The 25,852-nt window shown below is 35.2% G+C and overlaps 1 protein-coding gene across 6 annotated transcripts in view; it reads right to left on the reverse strand.

Moving 5' to 3' along the window:
• KIF6 (kinesin family member 6) overlaps positions 1–25,852 on the reverse strand; it is a 173,831-nt gene that overhangs the window by 58,894 nt on the left and 89,085 nt on the right. The gene's annotated exons all lie outside the window — the stretch shown is intronic.

Consider the following 25,852-nt stretch of genomic DNA (forward strand, 5'->3'; position numbering starts at 1 on the left):
AGAAAAAAAAGAAAAAGGGAACTACTTCAGAGTCATCAAAAGACAGACATTTTGCATTTATTTAACTCCTATTTAGACAAATATAGCAAGTCAGCTCAGGGGTCTTAAAGCACCCAAAAGACTAAGTTCAGTGTTCCACCACTGGGAAAGCATTTTTGACAAAAGATTTCTCTTATCTGACAAATTAATTTTGTTTCACTTCACTTCTCTAAAGTCTGAATGTTTGGGCTGTGTAATTTCTCAAGACAACTTAAAATGTTCATAAGTAAAACCAAACTTTGAAAATTTAAAATATGTGAAATATTCTTAAGTGTGAGCCAGGGGTATTTTCACAACAGCAAACTGCAATTTGCTTCTGTGTTTCTTTCATCTGTTTCATATTGGCCCCTAAACATACCTTGGATATTTCCAGTATTCTTGGAAGAAAAAAATTCAGGCTGCTTCTAATTATGTACAAGTTTCATCCCCTTTAGTGAATGTTTTTCATCCCCTTTTAAGCGAAGCAGGTATTGTACCTAAAAAAATGGTTGGCTCCTGCCTTTTACATTTTCAGCATGATGTTTGCTTCCTTTTGTGCGCCAGAAGGTCAAGACCTATTTAGTCTTCAAATCTTTTTAAAAATCACTATGGAAAAGTATTATAGTCTGTATTATTTATCAGTTCTCATTGCTAGACGATCTACAGATCCAAGTAAGAAATCATGCATCTGTATTAGCATTAACAAAAAAATGTAACAGAATTTTTAACAAAAATCTTTAACAAAAAGATTACACCAGCATCTGTGTTATCACAAGTACATCTACGTCAATAAGTAAGCAAGGAGAAAGGATGAGACTTGCACTTAAATAAATTACCGTAATGAAGATAGTTCAGGAGCAGAAAGGGGGAGGAATCTCACACTCAAACTGTGTGAAAAATGCAAAATAAATCCACCTCTAATTCAACCTCATGGTGGCAACTTAAACCTCAAAATGAAATCCCTTAAATTGGAATTTGATTCTCCTTAGTTTTTTTTTCCTCTAGAGTCTTTCTTCTGTCCGACTCACAAGCCTTCCTTCTTGCTTCAGAGCTATTGAGACCCCCAAATCCATTGTGCATAAGAGCTATAAAGTTTTCTGGGAGTTCTGCTGCGCAAGAGTTTTCTATACATTTTGTGCCAATGGACCAGCATTACCAATAACATATGTATACATGTATGCCAATTATTTTCCAGGCTACCTGCTTTGAAATTTTGGTGTAAGTGGGGATAATAATTAACAAAACATACCTAAACAGGTTGGGATATGCAATACTGGGATGTTACACCTTATTGGGGTCTAGCTCCATAAGCTGCATTTTATAGTCACTCCAAATATGTTCTGCTGCCCCTCATCATACTTACAAAATCAGGACTACTCCCCACTGACTCCAGTGAGATTTCTGTGGTGTAAGATACTGTTTACAGTGAAGGCTGGTAACAAAAACTAGCATTCAGGATTCAATAATCAGTAAAAGTTTAAAAAACTTTATTCAAAATATAGTAGAAAAATTTACCCTCTGTTTCAGTCAAAAGAATCAGCACATCTGTTACTAATTTAAAAATTTTGAGTTGAAAATAGAACCACCAGGAATGTTTGAATGGCAAAGCACGCAGAAATGCTCCACCCTTTTTGAATAAGAAAATCAAAGAAAGATACAGTGCAGTCTTTACTGCGGTGTGATCCAAAGGAGCAAGAGGATTTAGGAAAATATATTTTTCTGTGATGATGACCTGAGAATATAATGTTCATGTTTCATGCTTGCCTTGAAGAAAAACAGGCAGCTTCGCAAGCAGAATTTTATAGCACATTCATCCCATCACTAGCACTAATTTTAATATGCGGCCTGAATTGACCCTCTAGAATTGCTTTTGTTGCAGAAAAAGTTTGTATTAAGTGCAGAAAGCCTGGGCAAAATTCATGGCTGAGCCTAAAATAAACAATGAAACACCCTTACTCATACGTAACACTGCAATGTAAAGCATTTAACCCTTCTGGCAATGTGCTGCCTTTGAGAGAAGTAAAAACAGTAGAAGTAAGTTTGGAAAACAAAACTATTACAGGCATTATTGCTTCTGCCTGGCAGAAATGCATCAACCAAAATTAAAGGTAATCTGATAATGATTTTCCAGCGCTACATTAGGAGGCAGCAGATTTGTACAGCCAAACAAAGCACACAAAAATAGAACCCCAGAACTCTTGGGAAGGGGAAATTTTCTGGTTTATACAGTCCATTTTAAGAAAATACAGAAACATAAGAAGTAGTAAACAATCACATTCTGAAAATGGTATCTAAGGAAAGGAGCTTAAAAAGGACCATTAAGATTATACTTCAGCATAATATGAGCATAAATGAGCATAATATGAGCATATTTAGGATAATAATAAGGGAATACAGCAATGTTAATACTAGTAAAAGACTGCAAGAAACATTGGAAGCTTGATGGAATGGTTGTGTTTTCATTCTGCTCAGTAAAGAAGATTATTCCCTCTCCATGGCTGATGTTGTATTTTCAATCATGCTGTTTACATGTCCTCAAATTAATCTATAATTTCATAAAGTAGCTTCACCTTCTTTTAAATGGCCTCCAAGTGCAAAGGTGCACTAACATTATTGGCATGCTGTTTCTCCTGGGCCTAATTCAAACAAACAAGCTATATGTTCTTTTAAACCAAGGTGCTATTACATTTCTGGTTTTTACTGTAAATCGAAACCTATGTATAGCAATATATACATGATATGAATAAAAGCAGAATTGAGAGAAGAAAACATTGATGATAACACATTTTTGGCAAGGTAGTCGAAGAGTTCAGCTAAAACAATTTCTTTTACTCTTACAGGCCAAACAATTTCTCCTCTCCTTCTTTAATACCGTGGTATAGTGTTACAAAATAAATATTTGAAAATTCTTATCTAAGGAAGAATCATCATATCCTACAGGATGAGAACCAGGAAAAACATGTCATCAAGTCTTTAGAATGTGAACTGGAATAATCATTACCATAAAAATAATTCAGATCATCGGAAAAAGCATAAAATTTTCTTGCAATCACATTCATGAAACCCCAGTTGACAGGGTTGCATTAAAAAGTGATGAATTTTGTATCAACTTAATTTTAATTATACCTTTCCTGTTAGGTTGTGTAAATTGGCTTTAATATTGAAACACTCACAAATATGCCCAGCCCACAATGTGAAATTTACAGCAAATCCATCATTATTTACAGAAAATTAAAACAGCTGAAATTTTGGGAAAATTCAGGTTTGATCCACATCCTGAATTCGAATGTTTAAGAATGTTCTCATTGAAGGTTTGATTTCAGTCTGTACTCCTATCCAGTGCGCTCCACCAACTTTCAGATTAAACAAAAAGTTTCGGTTCAATAGGCTCCTCTTGTAAAATGTGCAAATTACAGCTGTCCCATTGAACTCAGGTAAGTCAGAATGCAGAATGACAATGACAGCTCACAAGCTCCGAACTAGAGCAACAAGATCTGAAATGACCGAGAAATAGAAAGCTTGCTGTAGTATTGATAATGGGCTAAACTCTTGAAATCAGTAATAATTCAAAATACACTGAGCAAAAATGTTATAAGGCTTTTGGACGTGGTTGACTACTTTTTGAGGTGACATGAAAAGATCAAAGCTATTTCAAGACTCAGTTGTACACCTACAGCACGTGGAAGCCTGCATAACAGCAAAGCCCCTGGCAGATATTATGCACCCTATTCTATCACTAGCTAATTTAGAGATCATTTATTCTATGCTGTGACATATACAAATGCTATTTACAGCCATCCTAAACAACAACTGTTTAGTGCCTCACAAACTTTAATTAGGAAAATAAGTTAAAGTAACATGTAGGGTATAGTGTGGCATGGATGCTCAACTGCCAGCAGAGAAATTATAGGGCTGAATGACATTTTTAAGTTAAATAGTATCCACTGGGATTACTCAAGGACTATATCTGAGTAGGTAAGAGCATGCAAGTGTACAAACTTAGACCTTATTTTGTTGCCACAAGCGATCAAACATGGTTGTGCATATGTAAATGAGCATGCTGATTTTTAAATGTATCCAACATCCACAAATCCTATTGCAGCTTGCTTTAGTGATCCCAGTTTATAAATACTGGACAATTTTTAAGGACTTTATTTTAGTGTTTTTTCATGAAGATTTCAAGAGTGCTCAAACTGTAAACGGCACTTCCAGAGTGCTGAGTTTGGCCACCTTCTTTTTTTGGTTTGTTTGTTCAAAAAGGTTTTATTGCTCAGAGGGAGAAGATGTTCATAAAGTCTAATGTGTGAAACCCACAGAAAACATTTATATTTCTCTTCAGTTAAGTCTGGAAAAATCTGTCAAACAATAGCATGAAACCGATATCTTCTCTGTCAGAAAGCAGAAGGACAGTGTCTCCTCACAACCCCACCTTGTAACCAGATTTTGGTCCTGGTATGAGAGAGCTCCAAGGGGGTTCCAGCAGCCCTCATGCCGGAGGCTGCCAGTTTAACCTGCAAAAAGAATTGGAAACAACTCTCCAGGAGAGAAGAATTAAGGTTGCAAGTTGAGCTGTTCTGAGGGAGGAACATTAAGACTGTTAACAAAAGCAAACTCTTGGGAATAGCTGTTCAGACCATGTATTCTGATGAGAAAGGCATCTGTCCACATATCTGCCCACATATCTGTTTTGCAGAAACTACATTTTCACAGAAGACGACTTTGTCTTTCCATTCCTACTAAGTGCTCTATCGGACAAGAATTGCCAACTCTTCCACCGAAATCAGTAGGAGCAAAAAGGCTCCTTGGCTCAAGGAAAGCTCTCATTCAAGTGAGGGTTGTCTGAAGAATTTCAGGATGGCAGCTAGTGTGAACTGTGAGTCTTCATGCTTATGAAGACTGTCAACCTGTTCATGCTATTATGTGTTTCCACTTAATATCAAATAAGAAAAAGGGAACTGTGGACACTTCCAAATAAACTAAAGACAAATTATTTGGTAAGTCTTTGTAATAGAACTAAGGTATTAGAAGTGTTTGCATGTAAGCATAATTTGTTATATCTTTACCAGGATCCCTCAAAATATCATAGCCATCTGTTCAGAATGGAAAAAAGTAGATGTAACAGAGCTTGGGAATAATGAATCAATAAAGAATAAATACTTAAAAACAGGAAAACAAACCCAAGACCAATATACAACAAATACTTCCCCACTGTACAGCTCAGCTAAATTCTTCATGAAAAGCATGTGTATTACATATGGCTACCTTCATTGGACTGCAATTCAAAAATGGGAAAGACATAAAACAAGGTTGCTCATGGTACCCCTGCAGTGTCGAACTGCCAAACATAGTCTTTAGGAAAGTTAAAAGCCTCAAAGGAAAACCAGAATATTCAGACTCAATGAACTAACTAAAACCTTGGCATAATTTAATTTCTCTGGCTCTGGAGTTTCTTTGTTTCTTTATAGAGGAGGAAGAGGGTAAAGTGAACAGTTTCTTAAGACTATGAGCACGTTTATTGTGGTACTGAACTTTGATCTAGGCAGCTCGTAGTGCACTCCACAAGTGAAAATTTCTACTGTGCAAAACCTTGAGTTAATTGGTGCATGGGTCATTTACCTAGGCATCGTTTTATCATATAAAATTAATTGATTGACAAGACAAACTATTCCATATATGTTTAAATAATTTATAAACAGAAGAGAAATCACCACTAAATTAAATTAAACACTGCAAATGCCTAACAGCAAAGAACAAACTTGTACAGGAGTCTGTCGGACACAAATCAAAGACAAGTACCATTTCTACTGCAATGAGTATTGTTAGAGGATATGTGATCATTAAAACTGGGATTGCTTTAAGATTATTAAAATAAAAGAACAAAAATAAAATGTTACATACAATGCCAACTTTGTAAAAGTCAATTTTTATAAAGTTCAACTGGAATGCTTCCAAAAAAAACCCAAACCCAACCACTTACAAGAATCCCATTAGGAGTCAGCTTTTACATTAATTAATATTCCTCTGCAGGAGTATCAAGGCAAATATTGAACTGTATTTCAAAAACAAAGGTTAAATAAAATATAAAATTAATTTAAAACAAGATGAAATTGACTATTTTGAGATTACTCAAGACCACAGAACAACAAAACTCCAAATGTGATATGATAGCTGAATTCAATTCTTCAGTTTCATTATTTTAAGAAATCTCAGGTAACAGTACAGGTAAGAAAAATATTTTTCATATTAACTCAGCTGTATGTTTTTAATAGCTCTACTTTTGCAACAAAAGCCACTTGAACTTTAATGCCTAATGATAGTCAGAAATGCAATTTTAGGCTCTTTACTGACATGTGGTAAGACTGATACCAGATTGAACCTTAGAGAGATCTCAGTGTGAAAAGATTGAAACTATTGAAAACTCTTTCCCTCATTTTCCTCTTCCGGAAAATTAGTATACTAGTTTGTCTACCTGTCAAACATTGCAAAGCACAATGCTAGGGAGAATTACAGGCTAAAAGAAAACTGTTAACAGCAACTTAATATACCGTCATCACCTTCACCTGATAGAGCACATATTTTCCTACGATGTGTTAGACTCAGTTAACAGCACCGTTTTGGTCTGATTCTGTTTCTATTAGTTATGGATTCTAATAATTTCTCAGATTACATGGCATGGCTTCAAGATGCTGTAGAATACCTGCAGTAGCATTAATGATTTACAGTGTGCCTACTTTTATGTTACCTAGTTATGCTTTTATATTTTCTTTAAAGAGCCAAGGGGCAGCAGAGTTATCAAAGTGGGAGCAGAGGAGCCGAGGGCATAGTTAGAGGTGACTTAGCATGAGCAAAATGTTTGCAGATATCAGCAGTGAGGAATGAAGTAGCGTATCTATTGATACAACCACATTTTTCTCATGTTCTGATACCAACATTATTGCAGACATATTTTACATTTCATGTATGACAGCTTATATGTGTCAAAAGAGAACAAAATAATTTTCAGCTACTATTTGCAACCATTTACTTCTTTAAAGCTGCCTGTGAGATCATATTTGATTGTATAATACATACACACATTGAAAGTCCTTAATTAGTAGGTACAAAGAAAGAGCCTGAAATGAAGCATGGTAGGCTTGGCAGAAGCTCAGGGGGTGGATACAAAGCAAAATATGAAGTCAAACCCACAAGAACTTTAGGAGACCCACCCAACTGTGCTGCCACTTCTAAATAAATAAGATTCACTTTTGCCTATGCTGGAATAACACATTTCAGATAACTTCTCATAAAACAGGACATATGTCTTATACTGCATTGTGCAGTTTACATTAAACACTGGATATTAGAAATAGACTCTGCATTTACCTCTTTGGAGGAGTCTAAATCTGTTCCCTTCAACAGTTGATGCAGTAGTAAAACTTTTACTAAATATAAGAAAGGGCCAATACATTAAGCACTTGAGTCACCTATCAACTTTAAATTAGACTACTGTGCTTAAGATGAAGATGTCAGTTAAGACTGAGTAATAGCAAATTAAATGTATATGTTTTGACATCCTCCATCTATTTGCCACGTTGCAGTAGCAACATTTGCCACTTCTGTTTTAGACCTGAAAAAGGGCTTTTAAGTTCAAAAACTTGCCTGCCTTTTTCAACTAGACCAACATGTTTAAAAAAAGATAGTATACTCAGAACAAAATTTGCCTCATTTACATGTTCTATGCCTTTTTGAGTGATAGATATGGTATTTAAATTCTCCTTTTCCATATATCTTTCTCAATTTTAGAAAAATGACTGAATGGTGGGATAAGAATATTTTAAGAGCTCTACCAAATGACAACCTACATCAATGGAGTCATGACAGCTTGGACCAAATGCAAGTGAAGTTTTTTGTTAGGGACATCTGTAGAGATCTGCATGTATTTTTGGTGCCTGGAGAATTGTCTCCACCACCAATCTTGCCAGTAACACCATAAACCACAAAAGAGGCATATTTCATTTTCAGAGCAGTTTAGCAGAGGAAAAATGACTTGTTATAAACATCAATCTGGTTTTGGAAACTCACTGTACTTTTAATTTCATATTACATTTTAGCTTTATTCTTTATTAAGATACTGAGGTTTTCTGAAGGAGAAGTCTGTATGCACTACATCTTAGGTAGACAAGAAAAAAATGCCTGTAGTGGGTACACCATCAATTAGTACCAGCTTGGGGCTATCTTAATATTTCAAGCTATAAACTACAGGAGTGCAGGAGCTGCTCCATGAGAAATTGGTCTTTTTTTTTTTTTCAGCAGGAACTCCAGCACCAAAAGAATGGGGTATGCTGAGGTAGAGAACTGAGAGAAGAAACCATGAGATACACGCCATGGTAAGCTCTCTCTTCTTGCCAGTCAACAACCTAGATTAACTAATTTTAAAATTTGCTATCTATTTACATTCAAGATGAATGAGCTTTACCAATCCTGTTGCTTATTCCTTTTGGTAGCTAAAAATTAGCAATTAAGAAATGAGTGAAACTTCACTGTAAAAGAATGAACTTTGATTCTTGCTCTGTTGAAGCTTTATTGGAGTTTGCCTCTGACAATGAACATGGTAGCCTGTTGTGTACTAATGTCCAGATTTTAAAAACTAATTAGGATTGTTATTCCTCAGCAATGACCACACTATATTTCAAGCACTCAGTTACTGAAGGAGCATTTTCTCCTTTCCTGAACAAGTCCTGTAACTGCTACATTACAGACAGCATCCCCTCTTTCTCATGTAATTGCTGACGTTTTAAATAGCAGTGGTCAAAGCAGTCAATGTACATAAGTATACACACAAAACTGAGCCTTCAGGAGTTTTAATTAATATTCTCAGAACTGAGGACTTCTAGGCATGTGATAAGCTCCAGAAGTTCAGCATAGTCAAAATGGGAGTCCTGTGCACATGCAACAGCAGAAGTTGAGAGAACACTTGTGTAACTTTGCTCAGGTGCCTGCATGCTCTTAAACACCTACCCTGACCATATGTTGTTGAATTCTCTATGGAATTAAGTACATTGTGCCTCTTGTGTTACACAAAGGTGCACTTTAGTAAGCCTAAGTAGTTGGTAGCGCATGTAGAAAGAGAGCGGTTATTACCAGTACCTGTAATATATATACATATATTTTCCATTTTTATCTGTAATGGTTTTGAAATAGGAACCAAAGTAGAAAAGGAGGAGATAACAATGCAACCTGGACTTATACATAAAAAAAACCTGGCTAACTTCTTCCCTGAATTTTCACTTCAGCTTTTCAAAACTTTATCAAATTGTTCTTACAAAACTTTTAGCTACCTTTAGCTAAAACTTCAGCTCAGTATTTTGGAGTTTCCTCAGCTGTTAAAGGCTTTTTACTTCTTTTTAAAACTCTTTTGACCATATCTATTTTATTTTCAATTAAAAAAAACCCCAATCTATCTTGAAGGATTGAATTGTGAAGGAAACACTAAATCTTTGTACACTGTAAAAAAAAAAAAAAAGGATTCTGAATGCTATATACATCCTTTTTTTAAACCAGTTTTGCCAAACAAAAGTATAAGTGTACTTGCCTTCTGAATCAGTGTTAACATGGTCTAGAAGGCTGAGGAGGTTTAAATAAAGCTATAATCTACATTTTAATAAAACATTTTTAATAGAGGCATTCATCAAAATATTTTATTAAAAATGCTAATTATAGCTTTATTTAAGTTAGTTTTACCAAAATCCTACTACTCACTAAAAATAGGATAAAATAGAACAAATAGCTTAGGATTCAAATCCATTTTTGCTGGCAATAATGACAAATAGCATGCATATTACATTTTTAAGAACAAAATTGCACAACACATTAATACTATTTATTTTTAATATTCCAAGAAGAAAACCTTTAGAAATAGATTTCTACAGCAGAAAGACAAATTTTAACTTGAACATTCTTGATATACCATAGAAAGTTTACTTAAGTTCACATGGTTTTGAGTTATAGCCATTAACAATCATTGTTTACAGGAGAAATCCTGGCTCTATGGAAATACTGATAAATTAATCATAATAGAACAGATTTTAAGTAGTAACAGTCCTTGTGACAAAATAAATATATAAACAGCTGATCAAGTTTTTAGGATACCAAAATGCACCTATATCAAGACCTTTTGCAATGCTGCTGAAAACTGTTAAAAAGAAAGTAATAGATCATTTCCATCCCCAGCAATTTCATTTTGCAGCGAGAAGCAAAGAATGAGGTATCTTCCCTTTGTTTTTATTAAAATTCTTTTGCCTGCCAAGACTGAAGCCATTGGTTGTTTCTAGTGGCACTGGATATTCATGTTGATTTTATGTGAGCTGTATATTAAACGTATATGTACTGAACTTATGTTGATGTTTAACTGTTGCATTCTTGTACTGGGTTACATAAAGTGCAACATTGAAAAAATGGCTTAATGTCAAAGACAACAAGAAGGGCTTCTATAAGTACATAGGTGACAAAAGGAAGGCTGGGGAAAATGTGGGCCCCCTGCTGAATGAGTTGGGGGACATAGTTACACAGGATGTGGAAAAGGCTGCAGTAGTGAATGCCTTCTTTGCCTCAGTCTTTACTAGCAAGAGCAGCTTTCAGCTCCTTCCCAGAGACCAGAGGGAAAGTCTGTATTAAGGAAGACATACCCTTCATGGAAGAGGACCAGGTCAGGGAATACTTAAGCAAACGGGACACACATAAGCCAATGGGCCCTGATGGGATGCACCCATGAGTGGTGAGAGAGCTGGATGATGTTATTGTGAGGCCATTCTTAATAATCCTTGATCAATCAAGGTGACTGGGAGAAGCGTCTGAAGACTAAAGTAAACATCACTCCTATCTTTAAGAAGGGCAAGGAGGACCCAGGGAATTACAGAACAGTCAATGTCACCTTGATCTCTGGGAAGGTGATGGAGCAACTAATCCTGGAAACCACTTCCAAGCACATGAAGGACAAGAAAATCATCAGAAGTAGTCAGCATGTCTTTACCAAGGGGAAGTGGCACTCTGCCAAGCATTCCAACATTCTATTTGCTTTCATCTCATTTTGCCTACTCTAATCCACAAAACCATGTATTCCTTCCTGCAGAATGATCCTTTTGGAGGTCTATACCACAAACCCCCCCCCCCCAAAACAAAGCAAAAACCCCCAAACCTCTGTATTATTTGTCATAACTTTTTAATGCATAAAAATATCCTTGCTACATGGGAAGTCCAACCATGGACATGTATCACACTTCTGTTTTGTGCCTGCTGAAGAATTTTGCTTTTGTGATTTCACAGAAGAAAAGGTTCTGATAAAACTTTCCAGCCATTCTTCTCCACTCCTCTGCCACACTGGCTAGCAGAATTGTTCATGTGAGTACTCCCTAACTGGTTTCAGTCAAAATTTATCAATTTATTTTAAATAGCAAGTCTTTGCTAATCTAGTAAAGCCCAGATAGGTGGATAGGACAGAAGCAGGAAGTCTGGCAATTATGAGCAGTCAGGGACAGTAACCTCAGCTGGAAGAGGAAATGCATCTATAACAACTTCAAGCAAGGCTGGTGAGAAGGAGCCATGTGTTAGACATAAGTGGGACTGCATGGTAGAGACAAACTCCAGCTGTATGCTTCTTTTGCCATTCTTCCAATACAGCTAAGGCTCAAGAAATGCTAAGATAGATCTGTGGCTTTCTTTACATAACAGTTTACAAACAACTTTGAAAAGTTGCATTTTAATAAAAATGCTATCAGACTCTACTAATATATCAACCTATGCAGAGAAACAATCATGTATACTCAATGCAAATACTACTTTTATTGCCAAAAATATAACTGACAACAAAGTCTATGACAGCTAAGCTCTTGTGAGGTGATTTTTCTTTCTGGTTATAAATTAATAAGACATTAATTATTGTTACCAAATCTACTTATGTTCCTTCTAGGTTCCTAATGTGACAAGAGAGTTCCTATCATCTGATTGTATTCACTGATATCCCTCTTTAGCTACTTTAGGTATGACAGTACTTTCACTCTGGCAATTTAACAATAACAGAGATTTAAAATTGTCATTGTAAAGCCACAGAACAACTTCAGAAGGTTAACTATGTGGATGTATTCTTTTCTTAGTGTTGATATATAATAAATTGAATACTCAAAATGTGTAAGTTCCTGTTTCAGTGCAGTTCAAAAACTGAGTTAATTAAAAAAAAAAAACCAAAAGCAAAAAACACCTAAATGTTTGTGCATGTTTGAGTGAAGGAGGATGGAAGGAAGTTGGGCTAAAGTGTTATCAGCATCAATGAAAGTTAGTATTGCACCACCCAATCCTATGTACCAGCTAAAGGCCTCTACAAAATTGTGTGAGATGAAATAGGGACTTCCCATGTACAAGGACAAATGTGTAAACACAAAATGATACAAGCAAAAACCTCATTGCTTATCTCAGGACTAAAAGTAATATGTGGTAACAATTATGTTTTTGTGGTGTCTCTAGTTTAGATTGCTTGAAGGAAATAAGAAATGCTTGAGAAATTTCATAAATATTACAGAAATATTTCTGGAATTCAAGCAAATATCCTTGTTTATTCCTCTTGGCAAAGGCACTCCTCACAGAAGAGTGGGAAACATTTGGAAAAAACAACCAATAGGATTCTAACAACCCATCTGATTTAGAAGCAATACTTAAAATTCCCTATGTTTTAAATGAAGATGTAATTTAAAACAGGAATGTTAAGTTCCCGAACTAGTACTATCACTTGGTGAGCTTGGAAACTTAGTTTTAATTCAGTATTGGTGCAATTTCTGTCATTTTCCCAAACTTCACTGCTATGTATTTTGAAGTGCATCATTATAAAAAAAGATAAAAGAATTTGCATTACACAAAACAAACAAACAAGCTCACCTGAAATACAATCTCTAATTTCCAATATTACTGTGAAAATATCCACTCAAATATATAGATATCTCTAGGTTTTAAATTAATACGACTGAATCAGAGCTCCCCACTGCCAGTCAGGTCATCTTCAAATAGCTAAAAATGGATTATTCTTTACTACGTAGTATGTCTAGCCTTTTGCAGCCAGATCTCAAAGCCTCTTCCCTTCAATCCAGGGATTCACCTGGACCTTTTCCTCTTTGTACATCCATTTTTGGGGCATGGTACATCCAATCCAGGATGATGAATGAGGAACACCTTTTACATCTAACTACCGTACTGCTCCCAGAACTGAGAAGGAACATAAAGGGGAACAAAAGAGGAACATATTAATTAAAAATTAATTCTCCACCTGACAACCTCAGGCCACATACCTCACGCACACAACACATTGGAAGCAGCACAGGGATGACACTGGCCATGAACAGCGCTTATGCTATTGCTGCTGCAGAAAGTTCGAGTGAGAGTTTTTTGATAATTATAACAATGCATTTTAATAAAGATCTACTACTTAATGACAAGAAACTTTTATATTTTGACCTTAGAGTCAAAAAGCTATGAGGACTGTAAAATTACTGGACAACTAATTCCCACTCTCCCATAGTCTGCACATGAAATCCCACCATCAATATTGGGCCACTGAAATGATTAAGACACCTTCTTTGAGGTCATGTCCGCTGCAGAGAATGAATTTCTCTATCTTACCAAAGGGAGAGTGAATAGGCAGAGACAGCTAAGAACTCATAATTGCTGCTAAGTTGACCAAAAGATCTGTGCTATTCACATTATTTTCTGTCCTCAGAGAAAACATTAGAAATAATCATGTCAGGCTTTACAAATATCATTTTGAAACAAAAGTGTACATATTAACTCCAAATTTAATCCCTGAAACCTCACCATGGTAAAATTAATTCAACTTTTTGATGAAGTTTCCATCTTAAATTGTCCCTTGAGGCAGGAAGTGCCTTCTACCCTGTGGTTATGGGTTGGTGTAGTCTATCCCATTAACAGTAAGTCCTGCTGCCATAACAATAAATATCCACATTCAGCAAAATGATCATTCCTTGTCTTTATGTGCAGCAATGATTCCCCATGAAATAGAAGTCAGAGACCAATCTGATACTGCAGTGTGGCAAAATAAAGCCTAGGATTTGGCAACATATACTTGCTTATAATAATTCACAGAATATTTGTCTTCCAGAAACCTGTCAGGGCATCTTTAGCAATTTCTTGTCCATTTCTTTTTTTGTCTTATTGAAGGATGACTATTTATAGAAATATATATTATGTTTTAAATTCCATGAGCCTACCAAAGATTATAGTCGTTACAGATCACTTACTACTAGATGGATATCTACACTACATGATTACACATTTTTTTGCCATCCTCAACACTGATGATAGAAAGTACATTAAGTTAGAAGCTAAATTCCTGATCCTGCAAATAAACATGCACTGGCATTTTCCGCCCCCCTCGTATCTTCATAGAAATCAGAGACAGCTAACATATGTATATGCACACATATGGATAAGCAAGGAGATGCAGAAATCTTTCTCCCTCCTGACAATGAACAAGTAAAAATAAAATCTATAATATTAGAAGGCAACCTTCATTATTTAAAAGACAAATTATTTTTCTTTTATAAAACATGTATATAACTGCACAATAACATGCAACACATTTCACATCACTTGATAATGTTCTCTACAGAGTCCGTTCCTACTAATTTATTGTCAGCTTTAGTTACTCTGACTATAGTCTCCACAGTACATAAAAAGAGAAAAGGAAAACTGTAATTATTCTCATGATGCCTAATACATGTCTATTGTATTAAAATTGAGAATAAAAAAAGTCAAGTAATCTGGGTTCTTCTGCATCTTAAGTATTGTCTTGTTTCTGTGATTAAAAAAACTCTCGGTTTAATCAAAACTGATAACATTCTTGTCTCAGTGATATTAATGGCAAAGCCGACTGCTCACCGAGGCAAGACTCCCCTGTTGTGTCTCCGACTCATCATATGACAGAGGTTTTCTGGTGAAAACTCAATGGTCTCAGTAGCTATATTAGGCAACTTTACTTAAAAAAAAAATTTGTGTCATGTAAAGTATTTGAGTAAACTTCCATTTCATATTGGCACAATTCCCACTGTGAAAAGCTACTTCTTTCAATTCCTTTTTAACCAAAATTTGTAACCAACTGAACTATATGATTAATATGCAAATTAATAATATAAAACAGCAAAGTATCAAAAGATAATTTTTGCACCAATAACCTCTGTAGCTCTAAATCTGCTTATGTCAAGACATAGAATTAAGAGTGTTTTGCCCTTGGAAATCTGTTGAAATAAGTGACTATGACTAGAAAAATAGCATAATTCTTCCTGAATGCCAAATACACTATGTTTATTTGATGGCTTTAAACTGCTTGTTTTCCTTAAGATCAAAATGGAACAATATATTATGGAAATTCCTTGTCATACAAGATTACTTCAACATTAAATGTGCTGTATCTTAGCGCCATGAGCTCTTGTATTAGGCTTTAGTTAATTAAATAAACCTGCTGAAAATCAAAAGAATGTCTGCCTGGAACTCCGACTTTTTCTTCTAAAATTTCCTTATGTAAGGTTGTTTTAACTCTCCTGATACAAAACTGAGACATTCTCCTTCTGGTTCCAAACACTGTCCATTATTCAAACTGATGTCACTATCTCTCTGTACACTTAAAGATTAAAGGCAATTTCTGAAATATTTAGAATTATTTCTCCCCAGAGCTAAAGCTGCATATAAATGGCATAAATAAAGAGAGGTGATCAAAGTAGGGAGCTATTGCAGAAGAAAGGATTCATAATAAATAATACGATCATTTTATCACTCATAACTTTCCCAGCTCACTCTGAGTGCTTTACTCTGCTTTCTTTTACTGAGCAAGTAGAGATGGCTTTGCATGAAATATATTTGTGTGCAGCTTAGTCTTAGAGTTTACAATAAATATCAAACATACTATAAATAGAAATGTTCACCCATACTTGCATAAAGTAGCCAACATAACCTAGATTTTCAGCAAAGCTTCCCAAACAAATTAGCTATCAATAAAGAGAAGTAATTTCAAGAACTCTGTTGCAACAGTTGTGCTGACTGAAAATGAAGAGTCAAGACTTCCAAGGTTTTATATTGGTTTCTGCTTCTAATTGCTTCTAATTCACTGTCTTATTTTCACAAATCGTTTCATCTGCTCCTCAATGTTAGAAAAACAAGATTTTGCACTTACAGATGGCCTTTGAACATGAAATCTCAAAGTGATCAAGAAAGATAAGCCACTATTTTGCAATTGAGGAAACTAGTTCGGAGAGACAAGCTCACTTGTATAAGTTCACAAACTTAGTAAATAATAAAGGCTGAAATAAAAAACAGACACCCTGCCTCTCAGTCTGGGATCTTATTCAGTGCAACGTATTGCCTTTATAATACAATGGAAAGCTGAATTGGTTTGTTTATAATTTCAATCCACACAGCAGTAGAAGCATGCAAACAATAGTGAACATGAAGGAAAAATGTGACCAAAAAAATAAGATTCCAAGACAGCTAACAACCTCAGTCAGACAATATACTTTATCACAAGTATTCAGTGAAAAATCAGAAACACAAAGGCAAATGTTAACAGAAGCTCATACATTATTCAGGAAATATTCTTACTAAGCAGAAGTTTCATTTCTTTAGGCATAACAAGACTGGCACAAGTAGTCAGTGGGCACAACTGCAAACAAGACAACTGTCTGAAGTTTCTCTGCATAAGTAATGAAAAAGTGAACATTACAAAATCAAAAAATAGATGATTACATGAAGAATAGAATATCAAAAGAAGTATCAAAAATAAAAAGGCAAAGGCAAAGCTTCCACCCCAAAACAAATTCTACAGCAGCTGCCATTTATGATATAGCAAGCACAGCCTTTGCCATTTAGGAAAGGTATACAAAATCTTTGCTTATCTTTACTCATGCATTAATTATTGCACTGAACTGCTTCCAAAGCATTTTTCTTGTCTCTTCATCTGCTAAAAGAACCTTTAATGACTTGAAAAAAATTCTACATAAATCCACAGTTACACTAAGTTGTTTTATATATTGTCTTTCTATTAGTACGCAACTAAATCTATTATTAAAGGGTATATTCTGATTTTTCCATTATCTGTGAACCTTGTAGCATTTTTTATGACACTAAAATTTCTTCTGTCATAAGTATTTACTTTTCTCTCTAGGATTTTGCAATATTAATTATAAGAAAATGATATTTTTTTCAAAATTCCTGTCTGATACATCACAGTATGACTCATCTCTACTGCACTTTTCAATGTACTGTTTTCCTATTAGCAATTCTGAAATAGCCCCTCATTTGCAATAACCCTTTAAAAAAGCATTTGATACAAAACAGCTTTTGAATCTTTTCAAGCATCTGAAAAAGATCTATGATTTGACTCTAAGATTAAAAGCATAGGAAGATGAAGGCTGTGCTTATATTATAGGCAGCTATCCAGCACTGTGAGGAAGGTTGCAGGCACTGTTATTGAAATATTCAGGATAGTAACCTTAAGAGAGTAGAAAAAAAAAAAAAAAAGAGAAGGAAAAAATAAAGCGTGATTCAAAACCAGCAAGTTCGACTAGAAAAAGATGAATTTGCAACAGCATAAAAAATAGCACCTGACCAGCCAGATAAAATTTTCATATTTTTAGCAGAATACATTTAATGTTAAAACAACTCATGTCTCCTTTTTAACTGAAAATTATACCTGATAACATCTATTCTCTTTTTTTTTTTTTTTTTTTTTAATGGCAGTAAATAGAAGATTTACTAAACTTTAGGTTGCTAATATGCCTCTATAACCTGTGTGGTCATACAACACATTCTCTTGTATCTCAACTACTTTATGGCTGCCTTGCCAATAAACGCTGTCTCCTTTTTCCCAGACATAAAATGGACCACTGCAAAATGGACCCTAGTAAAGATAATAGTTTCAGTAATTATGTACAGTTATGCTCAACAGATTTTTAATATTATTTTTGCTACATAAATAAACTATCAATTTGAAAAAATAAATTATATGATGCTGTTGTGACTATATGTAGAAAAAATGGAGTTTGATAATTTAGGCAAACTTCTTTTCAGAGGCTTTTAGGGGTGATCTTTCCTCTACCCCTTAACATCCCTCTTTACACTTTCTTTCTGAAAGTCCACATTTTGCAAAAAAGCAGATTCCAGGAAATGAAGTTACTTGTTTGGATACAACTGCCAAAGCCACTTCCTGTACGCACTTGGCAGAAATGCTTGGGTAAAAAAAGCCTTATGACATTTTTCAATCCAACCAAGATGGGCATTCCATTCAGCCACACAAAAACTCGATTTAGCCCCAGAACTGTATGTCAGTGTTATATATTTGACTGCTCAAAGTATTACAGTCCAGTAATAATAAATTCAATTTTACATTTGTCAGGAAAAATAGCATCAAGCAAGTTCCAAACAACAAACACACCAACTACTTCGACCTGGTATTATTCCATTTTTGCTATTTTGCTGTGTTTTCTCTCTTCTCTCTGTACTGCCTAGCACGTGAATGCACTGTAAAGAGTAACTTATGAAAAGTCTGCAAAGAGACCATTGATTGGAACAAGGCATAACACAGTCATTGTTACATTTGGCATTGACACTATTTACACCTCATTCAGTAGCAGATAGAAAAGGAAAATTTTATGAGAAAGTGTCTGTAACGAACACATGGGCTGCTGTAACAGAAAAGCAACACATACGTGATAGTCTTCAGATGAACTGAACAGGCTGTTAATGACTGAATCTTATTTTGTTGGACTTTTTGAACAGGTGTTTCACCAGGCCTTGCCCTGCACAATCTCTGTTATGACAAAGTTAGGTCTTTGCCTGTAACAACATAACTGTTCTAAACAAAGTGATTAAAAGTACCTATAAAGGAAAAAGTAACCTGCTATTAATCTGGTTGCTTTGACTCCAGACCAACCTGTTTATCTTAAAGACTAAAAAATTTGCCTAAGGGATCGCAATTAGATATGCACCAGTGTAAAATTGTAACTCTTCTTTCTACAGCCCCCCTAATTTAATGAAGCTCCAGCTCAGGCCCCTGTCTTTAAGCCTTCAGTTCTTTTTGGGGGCAACAGCTAAATTAAGGGAGACAAGCAGTCACTTCCCAACTACTGTTTTCGTTTTATTGTACATGTCCTTTCAAAACACATATTTCTGTCTTTTCTCTCTAGCCATTTTGCATTCAGTAATTCTCTTGGGTTCACATTTTGTTCCCTAGTAACTCAGACCTTGCTTCCCTCCAACCTACGGTCTCTCTTGTTCCTCATCTCATTCCCACTTCATCAGGAATACATCCTAAGCCACACATCTCTCTGCCCTTTTCCACCCTATTGATCAAAAATAACTCCAGTCCACCCCGTCCTCCCCTTTTTACCCCTTCCACTTCAATTTTTCTCTTCCCACTGTTTAGATAGTCAAGTGTGAGGCACTAAAACTATTGTAATATCAATTGCTGCCACTGTCTATTCCTACTACAGTTTCCTGGCAGCCACAGTATTTTCACAAGAAAGACAAAAAATAGTATACAGAAACACATTTGTTATTTGTAACCACCACATGGTCTTTTAATGTATTCCACCAAACAGATCAAACAGATTCCTGACAGTTGAATAAAAAAAGCCCAGAAACAGAGTGTGAGAGAGAAAATAAAAGGCCTATCATCTTTTTCACTTTTTCCTTTTTTGAGGCCCCCTCCACTGTTTTAAGTATTATCACAGAAATTTAAAACCCAGCATTGAAGTTAATTTACTCAAAAGACCAAGACAAGACCCAATTTACCCAAGCTTTTTTCACCTAAGTATAAATTCGATGATTTAATATTAAAAACTACAGCTAACAAGTTCACTCATAGGAATATAGAAACATACATCTCTCACAGTTGGCACCCTTAAATCTACTCCTTCCTTCTAAAATCTGGAGATAAGCAGACTTGGAACAGTGTGGAAAGCTAGTACTAGAAAGCTCTGGGACACCTCACGAGGAGGCCAACAGAGAAGACACTTCTGAAACAACGGCCTGACCACAGATCTTCCCTTTTGTAATAGATGCAACTTCTAGCAGTGTTTCTTAAGGAGGCAGGTCCCAGATGACTGACATTTCTAGGCCAAGGGCTTCATTTCAGAAATAACTGCAAAGAAGGAATACTGCAGAACTGTGCCATCACATATATGCAGAGATCGCTTCTATTTAACAGACAAGCAGTGACTTTTTACACCAGATTCAGTTTCTAAACGGTTTAAAGTTGTAGCTCTATACTGAGTATACTGCAGGAATCAAACCTAGGGCAACAAGCACATGGAAGTGTGTAGCAAAATCCTTTATTTGAAAAAAGCCCTATTCATTCAGTGCTTGTCAGTCATAGATTAAAACATGCTTATTTATAGTATGCATTCAAATGAGCTTGGAGTCTAAAAAACCTACAAAGTTGTATTACAAACTAGAGGCAAACTTTAAGAGTGGTACTCTAAGCTTTCAGTAGTTCTTCCCATTGTTCCCATAATGCTGCATAATAATTATCTGGATTGAAGTGGGTATGTTAATTCTCATTTAAATCCCAATCTCAAAGTAGCATATGTCAAAATTTTTAATCAAAACCAAACAGGTCATATTCCAATATACAGTCCTAACTGAAATCTATTCTATAAGTATTCAGAAAGTTCAGACCTCAATATCAGGGGTTTTTTACTCTGAAAAAGACCGTGTTTCTATCCAGGTTTATTTAATCTTAAATTCACTCGAAGACATACCAAAGAACAACCCATGAGAGCAACCTGCAACGCTTCATGAGGGAAGTTAGGCATGGGAAAGAGATCCTGTTGACTTGACCTTGCCTCTTAAAACACTAAGGATAAGGATAAATTAGAAAGTTCTAATTCACAAAGTATCAAAACGTTAAATGAATGTTCAATATGTGATTAGGTCCAACTGACATCATAGGGAAATAACAACATGCTTACATGTACTCCCTCAGAGACTAAAACAGCATTAGTGGTTTACAGAAGCCCTGACAATAAATCCTGCTTGGTCATGCAATGACACAATGAACCTTGTGACTGCCTTGGACCTATCCACTTTCTAAGCGCTTATCCTTTTTCTGATTAACATTCTTAGCTTTATAGGCTATGCCCCCAAACTCTAGACCTCCCACAAGAGTGGGAGATAAGATACCTTGTGCTATCATCTTTAAGCCACGTGGATGTTTTGATCACCAGGCCTTGACGGGGCGGAAGTTGTTGTGCTCAGAAAACGAGCATGTAAAAGATTTAGCTATAAATGTCAAAGTACTTATAATTTTAAATACACACATGATCATTCAGAAAACAGAAGGGGATTGGCCACATACATATGTGGAATTATCATAGCAACTAAAAACTGGAGGAAATATTAAATCTTCTGCTTTAGCACTTCAGCTAAACACTAAGTAATAGACATCAACAAGAAAACAAACTGAACCACAAGTTATCAAACACCAGTCTATGTTGGGGTTTTACACCTTCCTGTAAAATATCTGACATTGGAACTGATCCAGGTATTTCCAGCACTTTTATGCCCTAGAGGGGGTTCTGCTGTGTATTTTGGCAGTGGCACAGGAACACATCCTTACAACATCCATGTCTAGGTACCAGTTCGATGTATTGCTATGATTTTTATTTATTTATTTATTTCAGGAATACAAGCCTCACAGGAAAAATGAGTGATTTCATAAGTTTAGCAGTCAGAAGGACTGTGACAGGACTTCATATGAAGTGACAAGGACTTCATATTAAAAGAACCCAAAACAATTCTGTAGCACAGCACAGCTTTCTCTGTGTTGTGTTTACTACAAGAGAAGGTTTAGAAATTCTTAAGAAAAAGAAAAGAAAGTATAAAAAAATTACACAAGCTGTTAAGGCAATTTAAATATAAAGGGCTCCAATGAGATCTCCTGAAAACAGACATACAAATTTGCAGAATATATGAGAAAGCTCATCAATCAGTATTAACACAAAGCCACGAATAACATCTTAGGGTATGTACTCTTACTGCCTGTCCTCTGGAAGCAAATACATAGTAAACAAGGACTGAAAAATACATTTACTTTTATTCTTGGAGAAAACAGATACACAGACACTTTCAAAAAGAAAAATCTTCTTTTCAATAAAAGATTTTTATCACTTTGTCACTTTATCACTTGGAGACATCCTGGATAATATCTTCTGTATGATAAAAGGTTAGTTGCACATTGACTTCATTGTTTTAAAGACAGTGATTTTGAGAGAGAATTAAAGTTACCACTTCGAAGTGTATTTTTCTATCCCTTTCACTGACATTTTAGATGCATCTAGTTTTATATGCATTTCATATGATGTAGCTTGCAAGTATTTTCTTTTTGAAATGACCACTGGATCCTCATAAATGCAAAAGGAAAAAACAAGCCTCAAAATGTGAGCTAAACATAATGTTAGAAAGTATAAACCAATGCAAAGAGAAGATAGCATTACAGTTGAAATGCTCCAGCTCTTCATCAAAAAATCCTGCATTAATCTGTCTTTATTTTAAGGAGAGCATAAATCAGATATATACATACTCTAAAGGATGCCAAGATATCAGTCTCTCTTCTACAGTGAAAATTTTTAAAGCCAAAGATTTAATAATCTTGAACTACTGATGTGATAAACCAGACTCTCTGTCTTTGTATTCTCTATATTGAGACATAAATACGGAGAAACTGGTTTGATTTCTGTTGAGGAATAAGCAAAAGAGAGACAGTGTCTTCCTAAAATAGTGTGACAATATATATTAGAAATATTAAAGAAGTTAATCTCTCCATTCAGATTTTTGGGAAAGTTTACTGTTTGTTCCAGCATGATAAACTGATGTTCTTAAAGGCTTTTATCTCTAGGTAACAGAAAGCCTAAAATGGCAGCAGAAAGCAATAGTTACATTGTAACAGGCATAATAAAATAAATTGCAGAAGGTTTCAAACATGGCATCCAATATTAACAGCATCAGATTTTCAGGTTACTTTTCTATATTAGTTTTGCCTTTAGCTGAATTTCAGAATATAGCTTTTGAGCTGATCATTATTTGAAGGAATTACAGAATTACAATAAACATTAAAAACACTAAGATAGTAACAGTATGCAAGTTCAGCAACAGGGAGAGGCAGCAGCAGTTCAAGGTCCAGGAGATGACCAAATGGAAAAGGTTTGAGATTATTACACTCAAGACACAATAAAGTAAAAGAGTGAGAATACTGACTATAGAAAATGATTGGAAACTAGACTGATGATTAGGAAACTAGAAAAGACAGTTAAAAGATGAAATTTAGTTTTATTTGAATGCAGGTCTAGTAAATATGCTGAAAATCAGGTAGGGGGCTCACACTAGGAGTAGGACTATTTGTACAAGTATTTGGAATAGCATCATTAACAACAACAACAAAATCTTTCAGCAACTGTTTTGCTCAACAGTCACCAAATGACTCGCTTATAGAAATCATATTATCAGGAAAAACTGAAAAACAGGAAAACAGAAAAACTATTAAGGGGGAGAAGATGAATCATAAGCACTGTAATACAACACAAAAGTAGATAGTTTAGAACTTTGCCATGACTAGCTTCCACCATTCACTGTATCAGAGTCAGATATCAGTGGTTTGAAGGAGAACTGGAATTCCTGCTAAATGCTTACCAATGTTAAATAATTTCTTTAGCCACACCACTTCTGCTACAGGAAAGTGGCCATAATTACCCACATCTCAGGGATCTTTGATTGCACACAAGTTTATAAAGAACCACTTCAGCTCTCTGTATAACTCTGCATAATCAGTCCAACTTTCAAATTTGCCTTAACTTACAGAAGTGTTAGACCAGCTCCTACCTGCCTCTAGGAATAAAAAGATTAAAGACTGTTTTAAATGTAGCTTGATAGATGGTTACAGCAGAGCATCTCAGCCATAGATCTGTAAGACCAGCCCTGCAATGAAAATCAGTCAGAGCTTTTACCTGACCTAGAAGTAAAAGCTACCAAGCTTACTGCATAACATCATGGAAAACCAAATATCACCTCAGCTCTAATTGTATAGTTCATCTCCAATAATTTGTTTACTCTTTTCTTTCACAGAAAAGTCAGTAATGGTCCAAATTTTCTCAAATTAACCTAAATACTACATAACTCCGTGATAACATATGTTATTCTTTTAAAAGTACTCTTCCAAGCTTACAACAGTGGCTGAAAACAAACAAAACAAAGGCACAGTTACTCAATAGATGTTTCAGAGTTGAAACTGTAAGAGACAAAAAGAGGATGTATCAGAGATAAGTGAACTCTACAATGTTTGATTTTTTCAGCAAAAGCATCCAAAACTTTAAAGCCCATTATCACTGAGGCAAAAAGTCATAGCTCTTCCACCTTCAATGGAAAAATTGTACAATAACAGAAGCATGAAATTGGCCTGAAACGTGTATGAAACTTATCTTAAGCTGTTAAATGTATTGCAAATATCAGGAAAAAGTAGGGGTTTGTGGGATATTTCCAATAATTTCTAGTTTGGTTTTACATTGAAATATGCTGAGACTAGTCTCTCAAGACAGTATCTGTTTCTGTTGAGATGTTCATAACAATAACAATATGGAAGAAGTTTCACAGATGCATTTGCCAAACCTGACAGTCAATATATAAAGGAATTCAATCACCCTTCAAGTACGCAGAAACTTTCAGAAGCATATTTTACCTCTAAAATATCAAGAGTTGAAGAGCTTCAGTCACAAAAAAACAAAAACATCTTTAAGAAGTTAGTCTGAAGGATCCAATAGCATTTTTAGACAGTCAAAATATGGCTAATGAATCAGGAAGCCAAAAAGATTTGAAACAGTAGAGAACTTCCAGGGAACACTAGGTTACATTTCAGCAGACTAATCTGGATAAGAGAACAGTAAACTAGCATAAAAATACTGGAAAGTTTCCCCATCTAAACAGACTCAAGAGGAAGGCAGTAAAAACTGCCAAAAGCATCTTTAACAAGCTTCCAAACATACGTTCCACATCAGAAGAGATTCCCAGCTGAGAAGTAGAAAAGACAGACATGACGGGCATCTTAGAAAAACCAGAAGTCTTTTGTAAAACTAAATAAATGTGGAGAAAGAAAAAGCTGTTGATGGTCATATAAGCAGTAAGTGGTTTTACATAACAGCATTTTCAATATAGAAGATAATTAAGTTTCAACATCTCTGAAAAATTAATGAAAGTACTGTAATAATCCACTCCCCACTCTCATTAAATCCTTACAACTTACAAAATCTGTCTTTGATGTTGCAAACGGAGACCTAGCTCCAAAAAGCAAAATCTGGGCTTCATCTCCTAAAAATAACTCTATGTTCATATTTATAAACACTTAGTTAAGATTACAAAAATCCTAACACACAGGGGTTTATCATGGAATACCAATTGCAAGAGCTCACTTAACTTTAAATCTTACAACATGTATTTCTATTTCTTTGTAACAAAGAATAGTCATCTGTTGTTGCTTACATAGATGTTTCTACAGAGCCTCAAACTTAACGCATTCGTTTTTTACTGTTCGCTAATCTCAGTGAGTTCAGTTCAAAGTCCTCAGTCAAGCAAAACTCACAGTGGACTCACTGTGAATTCCAACAAAATAAAGCTCTTGGAAGCAGTACAGATAGAAGAATAGATTTTGAAAAAAAACCCCAAACAAACCAAAAAAACCAAACCCCAGAAGTTAGTGGAGTCTCCTATAATTTCACAGTTAGTCTTCTTGGCATTTATTGCAATCAAAGAGAGCAATTTTGTT

The sequence above is a fragment of the Ciconia boyciana genome, chromosome 3 (genome assembly GCF_034638445.1).
Source record: "Ciconia boyciana chromosome 3, ASM3463844v1, whole genome shotgun sequence".
Classification (NCBI taxonomy): Eukaryota; Metazoa; Chordata; class Aves; order Ciconiiformes; family Ciconiidae; genus Ciconia; species Ciconia boyciana.